The sequence below is a fragment of the Ciconia boyciana genome, chromosome 2, assembly GCF_034638445.1.
Source record: "Ciconia boyciana chromosome 2, ASM3463844v1, whole genome shotgun sequence".
Taxonomy (NCBI): Eukaryota; Metazoa; Chordata; class Aves; order Ciconiiformes; family Ciconiidae; genus Ciconia; species Ciconia boyciana.
Window position 1 is genome coordinate 22,761,682 of NC_132935.1, and position 24,386 is coordinate 22,786,067.

At 37.3% G+C, this 24,386-nt stretch overlaps 1 protein-coding gene across 10 annotated transcripts in view; it reads right to left on the minus strand.

The window, feature by feature from the left end:
* Positions 1-24,386, minus strand: part of RIMS2 (regulating synaptic membrane exocytosis 2) — a 494,921-nt gene that overhangs the window by 455,318 nt on the left and 15,217 nt on the right. The gene's annotated exons all lie outside the window — the stretch shown is intronic.

Below are 24,386 nucleotides of genomic sequence, written 5' to 3' on the forward strand. Positions count from 1 at the left end.
GCTTCGTTCCTCATGAACTCAGGATATGAAGATGCTGAACAAGAAAGAATCTTACTTTTGCAATAAATCAGCAATCTTGCGTACTGAATTACTATAAGGACTCTTAAAATGTCAAATATCTTAGAACAATTAATATTGACAAGAAAAGATACGAGAGGCAGATAAAGTGAATTAACAACTGAAAAAAAGTTTCCTTTCAAAAAATACTTCTGTCACCAAAGGACAGTGTGTTAATCATGAATGGTAAACTAATTAGAATGTCAGAAATTAGCCTTAAATGATGGAAAAAATACCAACTGAAGAATGGCCTATGTTGGATTATTTATTTAGTCATCATTTGCCAGAAGGACAATTTGACATCCCCTCATCTCCCACAGCCCAATAAACAAAACAATAGTAACAAGCATTCAGTGGTCTGATCCTAAGAAATATCCCAACCAGACCAAAATTTTAAAAAAAGGTATCTCAAGCAGCTACTCGTAAATCACAGAAAAAAATGAAAAGGCAAGACTCAAAACCTGTCTCAACGGTTCTTTCTCTTCTGTGCCTTTTACTTCCTCTTTCGTTTCCCTCCTATTACCACCACCAGATCAGAAACTTCCTTCACAGCCCCAGCCTCATGGCTGCAGCACCCCCGTGAGCCAACGAGGAGTAAGACAGCTAAAAGCCATGACTTAACTACTTCAGGCTAACAAGGCTTCGTGCCCTGCCTGTGTTTCTCCAGCAGTGAGTTGCAAATAAAAATTAGCGCAAAGACACATCTTTTCTCTCGCTTTCTTTTACCTTCCCTTTACGGGTGCTCGTCAGTAAAAGGAAGAAGAATCAAACTAACAATGGTAGCTAACGCCCATCTTGCCTAGTTCTTTTCTTTTTCCTAATGGGACATCTAAAGGACTGTGAGATGTTGTGAAGAGTTTTCTTTTTAAAACCTCCCTAGCTAGCATGAAAACATTAAGAGCTACCGTTAAGAAAAAAGTGTAATTTAGCATTTTACACTTTTAAATGTTTTAATTGTTCCTTCTTTTCCTGTCACTTAATCAAGAGCTTTTAAGAGATTTTTGTGGTCATCCTTTCCATAGGATTAAGCAGGCCCAGGTCTCCCTTCTCAAAACTTTTCTTTTAGCTGTTCAGCAATACAAAGCTGTGCTGTTACACTACTTGCTAAACTCATTCATCCCCTCAAAACTGACAGAATATCACTCCTCTATCGCAGCTCAGCTAGTCTATTATTATTAATCTGCACTCTGGCAGCCTCCTCGGTGTTAAATGCTGTATGAAGTGTAAGACGTCATGACCTCTCCTACACCAAATCAGAATTTTCAACCACTAAACAGAAAACAGACAGGGGAAAGCAATACAATATACAAGTTAGTAATACCACAAACAGACAGGGTAGGTCATCACCGTGAGGTCAGAAGCACATCGTGCTAACTTGAGGTTTGTGTACGATCAAGCAGCCAAATGCTTAGTTTCACAATACTATTTGAGGAAAATCAACAAAATTTAATGAAGAAAGAAGTGAACTGGAATTTATTTTTCCTAACTATCAATTACATTGTGATCTGGCAAAGTTATTGGCTTGCTGCAAAGACAGAAAAGCCCATGAACTACAGCTATTTAGCCTTCCATTTTACCAACTGCTACAATGTTCACATTGTATTCAAATGATCTATTTTCACACAGATATGAGACAGAGTAAATGGCAAATTAATTAATTTTTATATAAATATTAAGTATACTTTAAAAAGTTAAATCCCAGTTTCCATCTCAGAAAAAAATAACTGAGGTCATCCTTTGATTTACTGCAAAACCTTTTCAATACAATTTAAGAGACTATTTAGAATCTTAGAAAGAAAATCTACAAATTCATATAGAGGGAAATGCTGGTTCTTTCTGTGCTTTAGGCAGGCTGTGTGCATTACAGCTGAGATACCGCACTGCCCTCCTAACCAGCAGCCATCAATGGGAAATGACCGTCTCTGCTCTGCACTCCATCATGCACACGAGCACACTCCAACTAATACAGAGCCCTTACAGTCACAGGCTGGCATGGAGAATGACACTGATACGTTTTACAAAAATAGTAAGTCAGCAAGCCAATTATTTTATTCCATGTTTACACCAATCAAGCTAGATGCTCTCTTAACTTCAAATCAGATATCTGCTTCACCTCGCGTACTTAAAAAAATTAACTCACTACTGTATTTGCCACTTTTTCTCTGCTTTGTACTCCTTAACAACATGAAACAAAATGTTACAATTCATGTATCATCAACAATTCACATATCAAATATATTCTCAATAAAAACTAATTTCAGGATGTATAAACATGTCAGCAATGCATATTTAAAAACAAATTGAAATTCACTTTTTATTAATTTAAGTAGCAACTCTCTGTAATATGAGGCATACCACTTCTGTAGTATAAGTATACATTCACAGACAACCATCTTCTGATTCTCCCGCAAATATATTTACAATGAAAAAAAAATTCCTTCACACTTGAGAGTTGTTCTAGAGTTCTCCCTGTGCTGCCAGAGACCATAAAATAGAGCAATTTTTTGTTTACAGTGTATAAAATAAAGTTAAAATTACTGTCTTAATATGTTCTCTTTGTGTTTTTAAGTCACACTACTACTTTAATAAGTACATTTTCATGAATTTTCACCTCAGCTAATATCTCCAAGATAGCATTGCTCTGACAATGAAACAAATTTTGTTTCAATTTACTGGCTGATTTTTCACTGTGCTATATTTTATGTTACCTTTATCCTCTATTCATTTTTAGCAGAATTATTTACTGAAATTCCTTTTCCTGCTATCTGAATTTGTTTATGATAAAGAACATAAGGGAAAAAAACCCATGAGTTTAATTTAAAATTCCCAGAATTTAAACTTTAGCAACTATGATGCACTAAGATTTTGTTTCAGGGATTTTGGTTTGCCTTTTTTCTGCTTTCTGAAAGGTGATAGATTTAACCACATGTACGTGGAACTCCATACTGTCATTTTCACCTAGCCATTTTTCAAAGCATAACCACGTGATGAGTTGCCTTTAGCCTCTACTATTCTCATATACTGTACCAAAGATATAGTATTTCATAAAGAGAGCACCAGCCTCTATATTCTAACAAATGTAAAATTAACCTTATTGAGTTTTTAGAGTAGGTTTCAGATTTTATTTTTAGCAATGCATGTGCCATACTTTCTCATAAATTATTTTTCTGTGGTAAGAAACCAAAATGAATCGATTAAGATGTTATAATTTAAAAATATATATATATGTATCCACACATATGAATTCAGGTAGGTATAGGTCAAAGTGTTCTTCTTTATTAATAGACAAGGATGACCATGCACTTCCCATTATAAAATACTGTTTTCAACTGCATAAAACTTTGTCACTTTTCAACCAGTTGGCCTGACATTCTACATCACACGTTTTCCTTCACTCTGCATTTCTTTAATAACCTCTATAAAGTTTTCTCGATTTACATAAACAAAGCTGCAAGAGAACAAACTGCTTTATTTTCAAAAAATGACCAAAATATCTGATGATATCATATTGAGCAACCTACTTTGGAGGAAGGCCTTAACATTAGACAAGGGATGTGCCATTGGTCATCATATGGAAACCAAACAAAAAAAACTTTGAGAGTAACTTCAGATCACACACACTAAAGAGAATTCTTAGATTTTAGAAGCCAAATCCTCCAAACATTTCATCAGCAAGGAGAATCTTCTAACCTGGGCTGAACAAAACCACATCTGAAATGATAGCTCTGAGCTTCTGTGAGTCATATCGGGTTTTGATCCAGACACTTGAAATGAGAATAGAAAGGCTCCTTCTCCTGAGCTCCCTGCTGGGATCAGGCATCTTACAGGAGATGCATTATAATCCTCTATAAATCCTAATATGTATTACACTTCTTTCCCACCTCAGCTAAAAACTGAACCCACAACTATCAAGCACTCCTCTGCTAATACCGCTGACAGTCACTGGCAGCATATGCCATCACGCACTTTCCAGGCATTCAGGCAGAAACCAATGAACAGTCACTGCTAATACTTTATTAGCTTCTGTAACAGAGATAAGAGTTGTCATTCTAAAGGTTCCATACTTATGATGATCAGTGCAAGGCAACCTGATGTGCTATGTTCACACATCATCACTTCTGTTTATAAAATTAAGAACTGAAGAGTGAGAAAATAGATTAGAAAATTAGTGTTGTTTCTGTGATCTCTACTCAGATGCTATGCATGTGTTACAATAATTACATGATCACACATCGTTTTTAAAAAAGATCCTATGCCTCATTTGGCATAGTTCAGCTAAGCAGCAGTTGTTCAATATTTTGTGTTCTTCTCTTTTCAGATCTCCTCATTTGCCCCCTACTGAATTTTATGTATACTATTCAAATCCTGCTCTCACCACATAATTCAGTATTTGCACCGGACTTTTCAGTTATTCTTGCTGCTATAATCTGAACCTTTAAAAAAGGAAGGTTATTTATCACTAGTAGGAAATTCTTCAAGATATGTAAGCCATAGACAGGTTCCCACCAAGTGTGAGAATCACATTTAAACACTCAAGATCAAACTTTTTAGTTTGAGAGTTCACATGCATTCCACTATTTCCAGTGCTGCTCACCCACAGCTTTATGGCAGAGCTTCTCTGCCAGATGCTGCATCACATCTGGAGGTCACTGAGGCATAATGCTTAGCAAGAGTGGTTGATCTGCAGATCTCAAGCATGCAGGTTCTCTCTGCAGTCGATACTATCATGCCTGCCTCAGGCAGTTGACCCTCACCCCCAGTGTAGCTACCTATTTCTCAGTCAATAAATTTTGATAGCCTTTACGGTGAGGGTCATGTACCTCTGATTCAGAGACAGAAAGACAACAGAATTTTGTTTAACATACATAAAATGTAAATTATTCTAGACACCCAGGATGGAAAGTGACATCCAGGATGTGAAGCAACATCTCAGTTCTGCAACAATATACACTAAAAAAGGGAAGAATTATCTTAACTTAAAGAACACATTAGAACTTATCCTGGATCCCTTCCTAAGTGAAACCTCACTCAGAAAAACATCATGTAGGGAGAATCATCCAAAAGAGTCTTTCTACTTTTCAGGCAAAAATGGCAGCCAACAGAAAAGATGTGTTTGTCCAGAGATGAAGGAGTGATTTTATTGCCAGAGAACAGAACACAGTGAAGCACACGGGCACCAAATGAATCTACCATCACCATCAGTGATATCATTTATCAATGTCTGAATGGAAGAGAAAGGTCACCTCAGGGTACAATAATGAAAAAATTACTCATAATGAGAACAGTTGAGGAACTGAAAGTAGAACAAAGGGATGCCTCTACAGTCTCCCAATCACCTGAGTAGCTGTGTTTCACAAGTTAAGAGGTTTCTTTGTTCCGCGATTCTGCATAATCCCCCATTCTCATATCTCTGTAGTGAACCTTCTTACACAGGAACTCTGCAGGTGTACTGCATCTGTACTGGCTGGGATGGAGTCACTGTTCTTCACAGCAGCCTGTATGGTGCTGGGTTTTTTTGGACTTGTGACTAACAGTGTTGATAACACACCAGTGTTCTGGCTATTGCTGAACAGCACTTGCACAGCATCAAGGCTTCTTCCCAGTCTGTCCCTCCACAGCTAGGCTGGGGTTGGCAAGAAACTGTGAGGATGTGAGGACGCACAGCTGGGATACCTGATCCAAACTGATCAAAAGGACATTCCATACCATATGACACTTCACTGAGTAGTAAAAGCTCAAGGAAAGGACAAGGAAGCAGGGATAGTCATGGTTATGGCATTTGAACTGTTTCGTGTGCTGAGGCCAAGCTTACCAGAAATTGGTTAAACATACACCTGCCAGTAGGAAGCAGTGAATAAATTCCTTTGCTTTGCTTGCACGTGCAGTTTTTGCTTCACCTATTAAACTGTCTTTATCTTGACATCTATTAAACTGTCTTTATCTTGATCCACAAATCTTCTCATGTTCCTTTCATTTTTTTCCCCATCCCACAGGAGAGGAGCGGGAGCTAACAGCTGTGCCTAGATGCTGGCTAGGGTCAACCCACCAAAGTAGAAGAGGAAGAACTTCCTCTAGTGCCTCTGTGCAATGGGAAAGAGCATGATACTAAGGTCAAAATGATGTTGTAAAGACCAGTTTTGCAGATGGTACACACTAGGTTTTAATTTTGAAAATTCCTTTCTTGTTCAAGCACAAGTCCAATTCTAAAGAGATTGACCTAAACTGCCAGATTGGAAACTTATCTAGTGAAACTCTCAGACAAGTAGTTTTGAGACGTTTTTGCTGTTCCTTCCTATTTCTGAGCTCAAACGTCTGGCAATCACTATAGTTCTTCCAAACATGTCTTCACCCAGACAGACATCCAAGAAGGTAAGAATGGCTGTCTGACAGAAGGATGCTATGCTGCATGCCAAGCAAGGCCTGAAGCCAGAGGATTTTTTTAAGAAGCAGCTTTGTGAAGAAAATGAACTAGAGTCCAGGAAAAAGTTATAAGAAATGAACTTCCCCACTGAATATGAACAGCCAGGAAAATAAGAAAAAAAAAAAAAGTAAGTAAATACAGCAAATACAGAAATAAACAAACCAAAAAAAAAAAGAAGAGGTTCAAAACAAACAGGAGTTGTTCCAACTTAAACATACGGCATCCAGGATGTGCCTCGTTCATTTGCATTTCTGAGGAAAGTATATGGGGCTGAATAGGAGTATGCTGCACAGAAATCACTAAGGATAACAAAGTGCTTGAGACCATTATAAAAATCACTCAGTCAATACTAGGAACTGTAAAATCATAAACTAAAAGGAAATAACTGCTCATCAGTCATCGGTATTGGTCTTTACTGTGTACCTACAGATACAATGCTTAGCCTTGTTTTGAAAGAATCAAGTAACAAGAGTTCTGGCAATCTCTGTAATAGATTACCCCACAGACTAATAAATCCTCATTCCCAAAATATTTTTATTAAGAATTCATACTTTTTTTTACTTCTTCTCCTTGATCTGCTTCTAAAACTGTGCAGACTGCTATATTCTTCCCCTTTTACCATCACTAAACCCTGTAATAACAGGAAAAAATAAAAGAATTCACATTCTTGGTCCTTTCCCAGGTTATTGTAAACAACTTCGTAGTTCCCTGAACAACTTTTAATCCATCAATTTACTTCTGACCAGGGGGCCTAAAAAGTTAATGCAATATTCTAGAAAAGGTCACACAGAAGACAGTAGGAGAGAAACAGTAACATCTCCAAAAGAATTTAATTAATTCACACACTATGCCTACATTAGGAATGTTTTTCATGGATAGGAACTCTACGATACAATTTAAAAAAATCTTACTAATTAAAAAAAAAAAAACTGTTCTAAGAGAAGGACTATACTGGAAGAAAATAGTCCTTTCTACTGAACATACCATCCTGCTTAAAAAGTGTAAGTGCGTATCCATTCATGTTTTGCCAGCAGAGCAAGTTGTTAATTACATCTCTATACCACTATTTATGCTAGCAGAAATCTCACCTAAATGTCCCAGTGATGCTTGGGCTTCTAAATGCTCAGATTACTTCTGTGAAGTTACCTCTCTTTCTGGTGGCAAAAGCAACTCTGTGTTTACCAGGCACTTGGCAGACAGGCCTACCTCATGTCTGCCTCTACCTTAAGGCTCCTTAGCAGTTGCAAAATAAAGTCAGACTAATTAAAGTTAAAAAGTAAGTCAAACTAATCTTTTTCCTCCAAAAACTGTTGATTCTCGAGGAAAAAAAAAAAAGAACAGACTTGTCTAGATTTCAGTAAACTTGTGAGCTATGTCACAGGGAAATGAATTAAACCAGTCAGGAACTGGCCCAAAAAGATGTCGCTGTATCCTATTAAAAGAGGAAGCATTAAGCTGAATAAACATAAATAGTAAAGTTCCCCTAGAATCTATCTTGGGAAGAATTTTTTTTAAATATGCCGTTAATCTCACATATAAAAGTAAGAGCACAGAATGTACTTTTGCCGACACCACCAAGTTAGGCACACCACTGGAACTAAGGCAGATCAACACTTTGTGCAATGTAAACTAGCTGACCTGAAGTGAAACCACAACAGAAGTGGGATGAGAGCCAGTGTGACAGTGTCACACGGGGCTGGGACCGCTGAAACACTCAGTACCCTCCAGTGACTTCCCTGGGGCCAGCCTGGCACCCACAGCCCCACACAGCTGCTGCCACTAGCCTGTGGAGAACCTTCCAGAAAGGCAGGCTGCACCCACACAGCGATAGCCAATCATCAGTTGCCACGGCATCTTGAGCCAATCAGAATGGGGCATTGCTCCCCACACTATAAGTGACAGGGTCAGGGGCCACTGAGAAGCTCTGGCGGAGGAGCTGGGGGAGGTGGCAGCAGCAACAGCAGCAATGGAGGTGCTGAGGGCTCTGGGGAGCAGGGACGCATCCCACAGCTCCACACTTGGGGCAAGGCGAGGGCACCCCACAGCTCCGCACCCGGACTGCCCTGATCAGCCCAACCTCCTCTGGGAGTGCGCCATCTTTCCTCACAGGGGGCCGTGTGAGGAATTGCAACGCTGACCTCCAGCTTTGCTCCCGGGCCATGCCGTCTACCCTGTGGAGCAGAGAGGTTGTGTCACTCATTGTTAAAAGTATCTGTGATTAAGTGTGTTGCTGGTATACAAGCTCATATAGTCTCCATGCTGCCAGTTCCTTCTCAAACTGCTGCAGCCAGTTGTGCTAAGTACAAGATCATGCATTTAAGAAGCCAATGTACGAAAGGCATTCATGCTCGCAGAGTGACTGGGAATGGCCAATAATTTGCAGAATAAAAGAGGAGAGCAACTGGAGAAAGAGAATCAGTCCAGCCACTGCTGCTAAAGGAAGGAGTGTTAATGCCAACACACTGATCCTCGTCAAACTTCACCTTGAACATCACACGCAGTCCTGTTTATCCCTCTTCAAGAAAGATGAACTTACACCTGAAGAGTTAGGAGAATGATTATGGAACAGAGAGCCTAATTTAAAAAACAGGATGAGAGATTGGAATTGTAGTAAAATGAGAAATGAAAAAAATTGAGTAAAAGTAGAGGCAAATATCGGAGAAAGATGAAAAATATTAAAGAACAGGTATAAATCAGCTGGGAATGTTTTAAGCAGGAAATTAGGAGATGGTTTCTGGCTCTAAAGAGAGTGGTATCCTAGCACACCTTCAAATAAGAAAAGTGAGAGCAAAACACGGTTCAACTAATCAAGCTCTAGCTATAAAATCGTTATGAAGTGGACTATTAAGACATGCTTGTTTGGACTTGGTGACCTAAGAATCATTCATTCGTTCTAGGGACTCATCTTCCATCCTGCTACACACTAGAAAGCCAGGAATGAAGAATAATTACCAGTTTTCCTTTTAAAAGCAAAACAATAAATGATTTTTTAATTATAACATTTGGTACTAAATATGTGTATACCAGTAGAAACTTGGCATTTCTCCCCTTTGTCTCAAACACTTCCATATCTTCACATGTGCATATGCCCTGCACATAAAAATATTTACATTTTCAATAGTTGGTTCTAAAGGTGCCTTCGATATTGAAGCTTACTGGTGAGACTTAAAAAATAGTCTTCAATAGGTTTTTCTGTGCATTATGTGGAATCCTCTGGCTTGTAGGAGCCTTGTACTTTTTCCAAGTGCTGCACTCGCAGGAAACAGTGCAAATGCAGTACAGTAGGTGCTTTATAAGCTTCCCAAAGCTATCAGGAAACCCTGTAATGCCAAATTTTCTAAATGTTACAAAAAAAGGAGATGGAAATAGCTATTAAAGAGTTAAATAAATAAATTTTAAAACATTAACACCTGGCAAGAACAGCAATGCATCTGTTCTGTTATCTAAATTATAGTTACATATACCATTTTAACAAGATTTACAGCTAAGTAAATAAATCTCGTACTCTGACCATATACACATATATCCATATGCTCTAAATTGTTCCAATTAGCACTGCTTTACTCCTTTTAAGGCAAACTATACATTCTTTACAAAAATTCTGAACAAAAAAGATGCCAAGTTTTATTACATAAGGTTACAATCATGTTTAGACCACATTTTTTATAATTTCTCTTACATTTGCATGTATAACTATTACACTCCAACATATAATAAGAAAACTCTCTCTTGTAGTTCTGAGGTGCAAAAAGATTTAATTTCAGTAAGTGGGACATTAGAAAGCAGTTGAGCAATATTTATGTGCAAGTCAACTTCTGATATTATCAATTTAATAAAATTATCAAATTACAGGAATTCCTTATCTGTACTGTACTTAGGACAAAACAAAGCTGAGAAAACCTTCATATGGGGCATTAAATGGCTTTAATTAAAAAATACATGTTTAATCCCATATCTAGTGCATTCTCATGTTTTACAATGTCAGTTCTCAAAGCTTGGATATTGTCATCTAAGCTCAAGGCAAATATGAAAAAATAAACTTTGGTGACAAAATTCCCCAATAGTACCAAGTTGCTGGAATTTGAAGCTGATTAAGAAGAATTGTAAGAAATCTTAAAAGACTGAATAGCCGGGCAACTAAATGTTAGATAATATTCAGTGTGGATATGTGCAAAGTAATGCACATGGGAAATTAACCCTAGTTACAGATACAAAGCTCGCTAATAAATTAGCTATTATGATTCAGGAAAAAGAACTTACACTGGTGGTCAAAAAAAGCAAAAGCAATAGCTTTGAGGGTTAATTATGAAAGACAATATATTACTATATCACTTGATAAAAATATGGTATGCTCATATCTTTAACATCTCAATTCTAGTTACCAGCCCTCAGAAAGAATATAATTTATTCAAAAAAATAGCAAGAAGGACAGTAAGAGTGATCAGAAGCAGAGAATTATTTCCGTATTGGAAAATCTATACATGATCCTTTTAAGGACCCAAGATCAAACTGAGGCAGACTGAGATTGTCTAAATTGTAAAAAGAAGCAGTTGAGGGGGGATATAACAAAAGTCTATCCAAACACAATGAATGTGGTCAAGGTGAATATGGCTTCACTACTTGCCTCAGTATAGTAGAGCTATGTGGTGCCTACTAGAGTTATCAAGTGGCAAATTTAAAAATAAACAAAACTGAAGGGTGTTCTTCCACAGTGCATTCGTTCATTCAGCTGGGAACATGATACACAACATGTTGTTGAAATCAGAGGTATGAATGGATTCAGAAAAGATTAAGAGAAATTCACACACAACAGATCATCGGTGCCTCTCATGCCCAGTGGTGTGAGTACAATACCCAGCTCAGCAAGTCCTAGATTCTGGCAAAAACTTTTCTGAACAAGGATAGCTATGGAAATTCCTGTTGAGACCGTATTTCCTAAACATTCATGCCTGGCCACTGTCAAAGATACCAGCCTAGATGTGGGTCCAGGGGGACCAGTTTGGTAGTCTGTACTTTTTAATAATTTAGTCTGTCATTCACAAAAAAAAATAATTTTGTCTGTCTTCTGAATTATTGAGAAGGTGAGACAAAATAAGGTATATATTAAATAAATTCAAAGAGGTTTACAATGCACAGGTAATCCAGACTGTTCCCCACTCTACCTTGAACTGTAAAACCAGTGTAGTTCAGCCTCCTTAATTGTCAAGATGGAGTAAATGAGACCTTGCTCCAACTCTTACAGAAAACCTAGAAAAATGCATAAAAAATATTTTTATTCCTATTTTGCGGGAAAGGGGGAAAAGACATATCTCCTCTAGTATTTAAAGATTAGTTCCTGAATTCCACTGTATGTTCTCACTAAGTCAGGGTACTACAAATCAGGGAAACAATAGCTTCCTTTACTATTTCAATTCCTGATGTTTCCAACTTTTGCAATATGTACATCAAGTTACATGTCAGAAGCCTCTTAGAAGGGCGTAGTGCACTGTTTCTTCCCCAGCACATTTATCAATGAACAATCAATTATTAGTACAGAATTTCAAATACTTATCAACATACTAAACTCCATGTCGGTCTTAACATCATCTTACTATTGCCTGTCCAGAATTCTCTCAAGAGAATGCCAAACTTAGTACTTCATATTCCTGTGGAAGTTGAAAAATACTGCTTATTTCTTCACCACTATTTGTGGTGAAAATATTAAAAGTCTAAGGATGCACTCACTTGAAATCTCTGATGTTGAGGGTTGTTAATCTCCTTGGTACACATGACTGTATCATTTCCTGAATTAGTGAAAGCCCCCTGCGGCCCCAAATCAAAACAAAGTCTTATTTGCTTCTTCTGCAAAACCCCAATTTGTCTGATATGTCTGCTATGTTCTATGCATTTCTCTTGAATAAAAGGTCATTCCATAGCAATTAATATTCCAAATACTATGTGTTTTTAAAATAATAAAACAAATCAATATCTATGTCCCCAGCTCCATCCAGCAGGTTTCACATTATTTTTAATTCTGTTCCTCACCAAGTAGTGGCACAACAGGGGCTAGTGTTACACACCTGATACCAAACTTTATTGGAAGCTACCTGACTTATTCCCAGCAAACAGATCAATTGATAGATATTACAAAACGTAAAACATATTTGGTTCACAAAACCGCTTCAGTTGCAGTGCCTTCTTGTAAAGCTACCTGTAGGGAGTGAAAATAGTAGTCTAGAATTAGCATACTTTTTCTCAGCATGCATTTACACATCTATGACTATTTTGCCTCATGAATTAATTCTTTGTGTCCCATCAACACTAGCTTCTTACATGGCCTTTACCATAGCATATCCTGCAAAGTCTGAGAGCTGTCATAACATTTCTTTGTGTGTCATGTTTCGTAAAAAAGCCCTCTAGCTTACCCCTTAGATATTTCAGTCTCTGACTCTGCTATATCCTTTTTCATATATTTTCTTCAACACTTCAGAAATCACTGTCCTAGCAACATTAAACCAAATTCCTAGCTGTGACAGTTGTCTCAGGCATGCATGCTAGTAAATGTGATTGCTTTCTGTATCATCTTATACACTTAGCTTGGTAAATGATTACTTACAAAAATCTTTGTAAAATAATAATATTTAATGTAATATGATCCGCTGTTTAACACACACTGGAATTCCAGTGTGTGTTAAATTATCATAGGTATTGCAAGCCTATGAAAGCAATGCCAAATCCCACATTTTGCATTTGCTGTAAAGACAGAATGGCTATTCTGGTTCCTTTAATCTGAGAGAGGTCCAACAGCGCATCCAGTCTGTAAATGCTAGAATATACAAATGAAGCTAGATCCTTATGGATCCCAGAGGTGGAAAAATAGCATTTTGGGAAGAGAGTCATTCAAACACAACTGGCAATGATCTGCCAGGGCTTGAGTAGTGTTGAGCTTTGGGTCAGTAACGTAAGGAAGACAGAAAGAGGGTGAAGCAAGAGCTAAATATAGGCATAGCTATAGTAAATTAAAAAAGCATGATAAAACATGCTTGGTGATTTTACGTGGCCGTATTACCAACAGACTTTCTGATCTGTGCCACTTTAAAAAAAAAAAAGGCAACCACCTCCCTAGCATCCCTGAAATTCTCTCAGAAAGTGCTGAGAATTCATTTGTGCCATAATATGGCACAAAATATTCCTGGTAGATGGTCATATAACCATTTGGGTGGCCTCTCTCCTAAATATTCTGTAGACCAAACAGAAGACACCAGATGAATACAAAATTAAATAGGAACCCTGATTTCAATACATACTCTCAAAAAGTAAGCCTCTAAAAATTTTATTATGCTAACATTTGACAAAGATCTGATATCCACTGTTCCGTCATTCTCTGGCTGGAACAAATGGGCAGTGACTAGACTCTAAGAATGCAAAGCTTTTTGATGGAAACCCAGAGATTTCCCACTGGTCTTCTGTGATCTACTTTGTACTTGGAGGAAAATAGCTTGTTTTTCAAAATGAGGACATGAGGAAATCTCAAATTTTCTCTTTTTTTAGAATTCTCTAAATTTCTCTTTATTCAGCTTAATCTTCTGTCATCTAGTCCTTCAGACTCCTTGGAAGACTGGTGATTTTCTAACAGAAACTAAAAAAAAAAGAGAATTTAAGTAACATGAATTTCTGAAGGACAGAAAGAACATGCTTTCAGTTACATCACTATATTCTACTCTAGACAGAAGCCCTGAAAATCTTCTTGACAGACTTCTCATCTCTGAGGACAATGAGCTTTTGAATGTCAGGCACCATCCAGGCACATAACCCTCCCCAGAAAGTCCAGCTCTTACTTAGAATGAGCAAGGAGTTCAAGATGGGAATAAAATATCAAGCTAAAAGGTGAAAAGCCCAGTTTGATCCAAATTTCTTTGTGTGTTTTCAGTCTGCCATGGATATCAGGTACAGAGACTGAAGACAAAAACTTTCAGAACATCAAAACTGAACATCAGAACATCATCACACCACAAATTATTTCTAAGCTAATAAAAAATTCTTCCTCAGTTTCAAGGATCTTCAGAAAAAACAACCAACTTTTTCAAGAAAATGACTGTCCATCTGTAAGAAACAGTCTTGGCAAATTTGTTTTTATTTGCTGTTTTATCAACAGCAACAGCAGCATAGCACTCTATGCATTCACACAGATTTGCACATGTAGCCTGAAACAAGGAATAAACACAATTCTGGAAAAATGTGCCTTAAAACCATTCAGGCCTTAAGCAAGAATGGTGAAAAAGAGAGGGAAGTAGTTATGTTCTCCCAAGTGCAGATGAGCAATTTGCTTCACCCACAAGTCAAGCTTCAAGCTTTTTTTCACTTGGAATGCTAAACAAACACAGGAGAAAATATGAAAATAATATCTTGCAGTTTTTCTTAGGATATCGTGATAATTTCCTCAATGCCAGCATGGGAAGTGAGAGTAGCCTGTAATTTAGTCTTATAATAAAGGTGTAAGACCACATCCTCAGCTAGTATAAATCAGCATCTTGCAAAATACTTTTCTGACTAGGACACTCACTCTTCATCATTTGGAGCAAAGTCCAAAGACAGTACAGGAGAAATTGCATTTTTCTCCAAGCTGTTTATCTGTGAATAGCTCAGACAGATCCCCCTTCTTGTTCTCTTGCCTCTCCTTGTGCAGCTACCCCTTCTTTTTTCAGAGATTGACCCCTGGCTAAGAGGGCAGCTGTCTGAGCCTGTGAAAGTGTGCTGGTAAAGTAGTCCTGGGAGAAGAGCCCAACATGAACTTCATATGGTGGAGGAAGCTATAAACCAGGAAACAGAAGGGACGTAATCTCAGGCCCCAACCTTTTTTAGAAAACTGTTCCAAAATTTTTCAAATTCTGACAGTTACAGGGACCAAAACCCCCCTAAAAAACAGGTGAAAGTGTGAAATACTGCTTACTTTTTATCTTAATCTCTTTGAATAATACCTGGTGATAAACAGAAAAGGAAAAAAAAATCCACCATGTGTCTGACTTAGTAATTAGCTCCAATTATATTTAAAGAAACTGACTAACAAAGATGCAGCCTTCAAAGAAATTTAAGGTTGGAACTGATGTTAGTTCTAAGTGTTATTTACTATTCTCCTGATTCATTTATAAATGTTTATTGTTGCCTCTTCGTATGTTCTCAGCATGAGCTGTCTTCTGCGTTGTCCAAAAACTAATGAAAGCAAAGAGGCATATTTAAGAGCAGTCCCTTTGGGGAATGTCAATCACAGTTGCATTTTAAAAAAACTTGTAGAAAGGCAAATAGTTACCACAAATTTTAGCATAATCCAGAGAAGACATGCACTTCTAAAACAACAAAAACTCCTGTGAGCTGTCCCCAAATGCTCACTATATAAATTAGATAACGAAGAATAGGGAAAGGTAGGCAATTAAATTTGTTCTCTGTTATTCTCTAAGTATGGGACTAATTTAGTTTTCTGAGGAGTTAAACAAGTTTCTTGTTCTAAATGAGACAACAGAAGGCTATTTGTTAAGTGATAACAATAATCAGAAGTACATTTTGTTTGTTGGCTGTGGTGAATACACAGAAAAGAATATTTAAACACTATAGTGTACAGATAATATCAGAGTTTTTGTAGCAGAGGTTTAGCCCACTATGCTGTCAGATTCATATGATGATGAAGCATTGGTTCAGCAAGTGATTTTAATCAAATAGAACAAAACCAATTTAACATCATATTCCCATTCTGGGTGAAAACTTTGTTGGTTTATGTAGTTTCAGTAGTTAGTTGGGAGACTCCAGTCCCCAGTAAAAAGAGAGGTAGTCAGAGTTAATAATAATCTCTCACTGTACAGATTACCTGAGTTGAATTGTTTTTCTTACCTAAGAAATGTGTCAGATCACACATTCTTAACAATTCAATATTTTCATTCATATTTGTGAGAGCACTCTTAAGGCATAAACATTGTTCTGTAACAATTTTCTGTAACTGACTGAAGAGAGAAAGGAGTTACATTCATTTGAGATACCAAAAACATCCAGATGGGAGAACATTCAAAATCCACATAAGGAAAGGAACATACAAGGTTCAAACCTAGCAGTGATTCCATTTTATGGAAGAATGAACACCAAAAATTCAGAAATTTTCCACAAAGTTGAATTACTTTTTTTGACCCAGTTTAACCGGGAGTTTGGGTTTTGCAACAAGCCACCTGACATGCTGCCCAGAACTAAGGGTCCTGGGAGCCCCAGCTGTCTCTGTTGCTGAAGAACGGGGGACTGAACGATTCAAAGGATGCCGAATATGGCTTCCCACCAGCCTGCCAGGGAGGCTGCCAAGGAGTTGGGGAGAGGAGCTGGCAGAAATTCTGGTTTCTTCCAGCAGAATCCAGATATCAAAACTTGTCTGGCTTCTAGCAGCACATGAAAAGTTCTGTCAAAAAAAATCCTGACAAAAATTGAAAAGATTTTTTTTTCATTACCTCGGTGAACATTCCCAACAAAAAGTTGAGAAGGTCTAATGAAGCCTTGAGTACATCCAGACCTTACTGAGGATGTGAAAAAATCTCAAGGAGCCCCCAATAACATACACAGTTGTAGTACTTCTGCACAATACACTGCAGTAGGAAATTCTATTGATAGAGTTTGAAAAGAAATAAAAGCTTAAAAAAAAATTGCAAACTCTACACACAGAAAAGGTGCTTTCTCCTCTCAAGAACTTCCTAATGTCACTTTCCACCTGGATCTGCCTTTCAGCAGTTACACGGAACAAAACCCAGACACTCTTCCTTCTCCTCACATCTCCTGAATGCCATATCTGATACTGCGTGCCATTCCTACAAAGAAAAAAGTCATTGTAGGAGCAGAGTAACGGTTGCACTGGACAAAACCTGCCTATATCATAGAAAGCTCTTACAAGGAATAAGCACTGCAGAAAAAAAAATGGAGTGAAAGAAAGTCTGAAAGAGAGACGGTGAATGAAGAAAGAAAACAAGTGCTACCCAGTGCTTGCAAAGTCAAAATATACATACTGTATCCTTAAATATTACACATCAAATAAAATCTTTCCTTTTTCCCATTTAAAAATATACAATAATTTTTGTTCCTATTTTAAACAGAGAGCCCTAGAAAGATAACCTATATTGAAATGGAGTGTTAGACCATAAAAGAAATTGAAAAATACAGGGAAGATTCTGAAGCTCACTGACGAGATCACGAATGAGTAATACTTTGTCACAGATCACTTCTTTGATCACTTCAAATGAAACCAGAGGAACTAATAGCAGCCAGATTTAGTGCTGTGGTTTCTCCTTTCCTTGCCCTTTTTTTCCTTTTTCCCCCCCTTTTTTTTTCCTCCAATGTTATATTACCTTTATTTCTGACCCAAAGAAATTTATGGCAGTGAGTTAAACTCATCCATCATAAATGGCCTCACAACAGATAGCCTGACTTACAAAAAGATTTTTTCTACTGTGTACAAGGCCTGAAAGGACAGGTCAAATAAACCCCACCTAATAGTATTCAACAGTAAAACTGTTAAAATAAGAATAAATGCCATTATTCACTATTAGGCTACAGCTAGGGGCACAGCAAGCTAATTGCTTCATTACAATGGACGGATTAGATTATTAAGAGTGAAATCATTATCAAGTGCACAGTCATGGGGTCATGCTGGATTCTTCATTTCTCCTGGAGGCACAGTTGTACTGATGGCAAAGAGTGGTTTTAAAACCTTAAGTATCCAGGAGGCTGCACTTTTTCTTTTCAAATGAGGACACTATCACTCTGATTCATGCTTTAATCATTTCCTCATCAGAATACTTCAATATTTTCTAACGAGAATGAGAAAACATAACTTGTATAAAATTCAGCAACCTCCCTCTCAAACAAGAATAACCTGGGAGAACACACCTCATCACACACTCTATGGGTAAAAACATCACTGCAGGGCCACCTACAGATTTTGCTGCTATAGATACCGCTACACTACATAGATAGTAGATACTACAGTGCAATGCACACTGCAGGTAATGGAAGTCAGGAGAGGACTTAGGATGAACCTAAACAAATCTTTCATTGTGCATCAGGACCCAGATATCCTCACCTCTGAATCGTCCAAACCAGCTATTTTTTATAGTATGCCATGGCTCTCACCTGATGCACGCAGCAATGCTTCCTTTTTGTGGAAACCAGGACACACAGGAACTGGAGAGAATTGGTACACACTTTAATTTTGTTCTATTATGGAGTAAAACCTCCAAGTTGAGTTGCGTATCTGGATCCAGAGAACTGGAACATGTACCAAGCTGCAGATATTGGGAAATGTATTCCGAGAAACTCCTGGATTCTCAGTAGTGAGAATTGTATTCTCAGTTTGGAACACAAGTTTTGCAACTATTTATTTTCAACTACTAGACCAAGCTCAAGTTCATATGCCCCTTAAAACGAATGGTCCACCTTCCCATTGAAAACTTTTTGCAATAATGACACCCTTCCTCAAGGACAGAAAATAACAGAAGCAGAAAGAGAGAGACAAAGATGAACACACTAAGATACGAGTCTCGTGGATGATGCGTGTTTGCTCTATTTTTACTAAAAGCCCAGAGAAGGGAACAAAACCTACTTGTGCTGCTTCAGGGGCAACATTTGTTCAAGGCTGTGAAAATGTATTTTGGGAGTGCAAAGGATAACCTAAGTCAGATTTGTTCTTGTTTCTAATCACTTCCTTCTTTGTGAGAGTGCAGACAATCCTAAAACTTGCTAACAAATGTTAAGGTCAACTCCCTCTCCACCTCTGCCCAGGAAACACCCACATAGCTGCTGGAGATGGAGAGTAGCAGGCCTCCTTCCTGGCCCTGAAAAGAGCTTTGTATCCCTCTTCAGCACAGTCAGAAACAGGGTTGGGTGATTTCACTGTATGTTCAGCGTTTTGGTGTCATTCTTACGGGCGCCTTGACTCAATCTATCCATCTTCTGAAGAATATAGATCAATCTGCTCTAACTAAAACTGGATAAAACAGCTTATTAAAATAAGAAAACATGGGAAAACAAAACTAGTGTAGAAACGTAGACTACAACTTCCTTTAAGTGTGGCTGACAGATTGAGAGAGCACAAGTAGGTTGTAGCAAAGCAAGAAGTGAATAAGCAAATGAACAGAAACTGATAGCATCCAGGCTCTCGCATTTTGACTGGCACGGCTGTCTGTCACAAGCAAATTAAAAACAGCACTTCAGTTTGAAATGGTGCAGCTGACAGCGCAAAAAAAGCTTCAGCTATCAAATGCCAACTGTTAGAAATAACGTTAATTAAATATGCCCTTTTCAAATTTCTGTACTTTGATTCTTACTTGACTAAACTGGATAAATTTAACTACAGACAGGAGTTAATTTTGTTAGCACCCATGAAGATATATTCCTTTAGCAACAGACAGAGGGATTTGCCACCAAAAGGAGCTAAAAGAAAGATACAGGGACAAAGATAATTCAAGACAATAAGACAACTATTTTTACATATTATCTACTACAGATAAAATAGCACTGAAGTGTTTTATAGTGTAGCACAGAAAGTAAAACACTTTCAATCAGAAAGCTTTTCTTAATGAGACCCCAAATGATATTGACTTGTTATTGCTTATTTTTCAAAAATAATTGTCATTTTTCATAAAAATCATATATACACACATACAGAGGACATTTTAGATTTTTAATAGTAGACTAATACATGCATAATTTCTACTTTGCACTTTATTAATTAAATAGCTTGCTTTTAAATTTAAATCAGAATTATTCTTCAAATATTTTTAGATTTCGGAAAAACTTGTACAAAAACTGATTCAAGTAACTCAAATAGTGAGCTGGCTGTAAAAAAAGAGAGAACAAGAAGCACTGAAAGCCCTATTGTCCTCCCCTTACCTACTGCAAACAAAAACCTAAAGCTGTATCTATATACAAGACAATGTCATAAGCATAGATATCAAGTTGCAATTTCCTTCAACTCCCTTACTTTTTATTATTGTAAGCACAATACTTGCTACACATGTGATTATTCTTGAACTTTAACCCCAAAGCTTTATCATGTTTGTGGAATGTACACTAGTTTCACTGTTTATTGAAATGCTAACCTTTATACTGTGCATATTCCACAAACTGATGTTACACAAAAATATCTGGAGGTAGCAGAGTAGCCAAAGATATGTGAGATTAATGAAGTATTTAAGATTAAAAAAAAAAAAATAGAAGGAAAAAAACTCTAGAAGCAACAGTGAGCACAAAAAGCGCTGACACTACAAGGCTTGCTAACTTCTTCACTACTTCATAAATGCATTTTTAACAGGTATATAGCGAATACCTTGATTAATTTCAATAGTTATAATGGATAACTGTCTTTTTACTCTCTTGCTAGGGCATTCTGGGCAAATTGTCTCACTTTTCTGTATTTATTTCACAGATTTTATCCACCTATCTGCATCTAGTGGAACACTAGACATTATGATGTTTATCCACTTCAAAGAAGGGAAAATGTTATCAATCTTTGAAGAAATTACCAGAAAGCATCTTACTGTGTAAGAATAATAAAGACATCAGCAAAATATTAGCAGCCAATCTACAATCCATGCTTCCAATCCATACACCTCCAGCTCACTATTAACAGTAAACATAAGAGAATTTGGAAGCCCGTACAGTGATTATGACAATATGATAAGGGTCCTCTGCATCAAGTGAGAACAGAAGAAGTCTTATGAGACCAAGAATACAACTCCAACGTGACAGAATGGGTTTTTATTTATTTCAAGATTTCCCCAGGGTGGGCACTACCTCACTTCAGATTGCTGTTCTCTCTGCTCTTCCACAGGCAGCAACGCCAGTTCAGGAACTACAAATTCATTGCTTAAATTCTACAGGACAGGAGTGAGGCTGTCTGCAGTCTCTCACTCCCGCATGGCCATTACAGGTTTTGACATAAATGATGAGGAATAATGGGCCTCATTTTTTTTCTTTGACAGTAAGATTAAATCAGAAGTGATCTAATGACATCAGTAGACTTATAACAGAATAAAAGAATGCAAGTTACACCAAAATCAGGCTCAATCATTTTATTATGGAAACAAAATTTTCAGGAAAGCATTACAAAAAAGCTATAAAGTGTTTTATTTGCCAGTGATATGATCTAACCCAAATATTTTCTTACAAGCTCCATCCATAAAAAATGAGTTGGGGAAAGTGTATCATTCAAAAATAATCTGTATTAAAATCTGTAGGACTGACAGACTTAACTGGTCATCTCCCAGAACACTTTTATATATAAAATGGATATAAAATTACAAAAATTGGAAAATCCTATCTTGTATAACCTAAATGTAAGTAAAATTAAAAATATTAAACTAGCACTTATATAATTTAAAACATATTTGGAGCACTGGAAGAAATATATCACTTCTTAGATGGAAAAAAAATCTTGTTTAAGATAAACATGCCCTCCATAATATCTTCCTTTTTACAGAACAATTCCATTCTCATCTCAGGTAGATCTCTATTGAAGTTCCATCCTCATTTTCTACAGAGAGCAATATCTAATATAAGTGCATCTTCTTTACATACGGCATTACGAGGAAAGACCTTTTAGTATTTCATTTTACATTAACACAGGCATTCAAGCCAATAGTACAAACTAGTAATGGAGTCACTGTAATCCAGTCAGACACTGGACATTTGTTGAACCAGCCACTGAGACGGTCTGAATATTAACCCATAAAAAAGTAAAAGCCTACTATACCCTCCAAAAATTTGTGTCTGATATTTATAGAAAAAATGTTCAAAAGGAAGTTAGTTTTAATAAAATCGCTGGCTTCTGAGTGAATATGACATTTTAAAAATGTATAATTTATCCATATTTGGGGGCAGCAGATCATTCCAGAAGAGTGGGCTTTGATTCTGAAAGGAGGACCATCACATTCATTTGGGGGTATAACACATGTTAACATGTTAAAATATCATTTATGTAGTAATTTTTACCAGCATTCTAGAGAGGAGGCATAAGAAAGGGGACAGCTGTTTTATTTTTCAATAAAATGCAGATCAAAGATTACTGTTATAGCAATCCAAGAGAAAAAAAAATTCTAACCAATAGTAGAATGTAGCTCCTAATGAATACTGGGCTAATATTAGCAACCAAGTAGTACAAAATATGTGAATATTTAATAGTCCTACATAATAGTCCTAGTCCTAATAGATTTATTTCTCTTCTGAAAGAATGAAACGTCCCTCTAAATATAGCATTGCTTAAAAATAAGACAGCTAGGTAGGCATTCAGAAAATTGCTACTAGCGTGGTAATATTTTTAATTGCTATATTTCTCAAACAGTCATTTTTTCAAAAAACTCAGTTAAGTCAATGAGGCCACATATCAGATGCATGGGTAAGTCTGCAAGTCTTTAACTTAGCAGAATCAATTACTTTTATTACAATTAGAAAAAATTTAAATGCTTTGATGCTAGCTCTATGTTTTTCTTATGTGTCGGCATAGACAGTAGCAATGGTAAGTTCACACTTCGTGTTTCTCTGTGTAATCTTACAAACTTTCAGTAGTCCATGTGTTCCTGACCCTAGCATATTGAAATTCAACCATAATTGTCATCTACAGGATTCACTATTTAAAATGACGTTTTAATAACAGATTAAATTACAACAGAATTATTTATATGCCCTCTTTTTTAAAATATCCATGTAGCCTGTATGTCAAGTAAATTGCAAACAAACTTAGAGCCAAAGGCATCACATAATTTGAAAAATCAGAAGATCTTATCTCCATACAAAAACTGAAATACTAGGGGCAAAGCAGCTCTCCTGTTATTTTACACAATAAAAAGTGTCCGGTCACCTGTGAAAATATAAGAGCTTGTGTGTGCAGCAATTACAACTAGGACCTTTGCTACACATCTTTCATTATTTATGCCCCAGATCACATTGGAAAATGCAACAACATAGCTTTCTAGAGCCCATTCACTTAGCCAGCTTCATTTAAGGTATTTCCTCTCTCCTTTCTTTCCACATCCTATGAGCTGAACAAACTTAATTCCATTATGTCAGAAAATCAGAGTTTTAAAAGTGTCTGAGAAAAAAACATGCATAAACTATTTGATATGAAGACACAAAACCTAGCTCTATCTGAAGTAACACCGGCAATGGTCTTCCAACTCCAGTTATTCAACAGCAAAATTTTATGAGCATTTTCTTTGTTTTCGTCACGAGAAAAGCTCTGAACACTAATTTTGGCTACATTGACTCATAGACCTCAAACGGCACCTTCAAACCAGAAATGATTTTGTAAGTGTTGACTGCTGCTTTTCTGAATGACTGCAACATGACCAGTCATTGCACACTGTGGAAATAATGGTGGAATAAGCCCATTGCTCCCAGAAACTCCCAAAGTAGTGTAGCTAATCTCTCCCAGCCCCTCAGTTGTGCTAGCTCAGCAGCTTGCAGGATAAATAAACCAGATCAGTTCCTTTTTGTAGCTTAAGAAAATGCTCTGCCAAAATGGTGAAGGGGAAAATATTTTTCATTAGCTTAACTTCCCTGAAGCAGTTTCACTAGATGGTTCAGCAGACACTTGCACCAGGGCCATGATGGTGTCATGGAGGCAGGAAGGAGCAGCTGAGCTGGCAACGGAGCTGCCTGTGCTGCACTGACAGCAGAGCCCTGCCCACGGCTCTGGAGCTGAATTTAGGCCCTCAGAGCTGCCTTCTAGAGAAGGCTCTTTTTCTCTCGCTGTGTTGATTCCACAGGGAACCCAGGAAGAGTGGTGTCACTAGGCTCAAGTTAGCCTTCGTAAATATATTTGCAAAATAGTGTGGTGAGTTGACCTTGGCTGGCTGCCAGACACCCACCAAGCTGCTCTCTCATTCCCCTTTCTTAGCGGGACAGGGCAGAA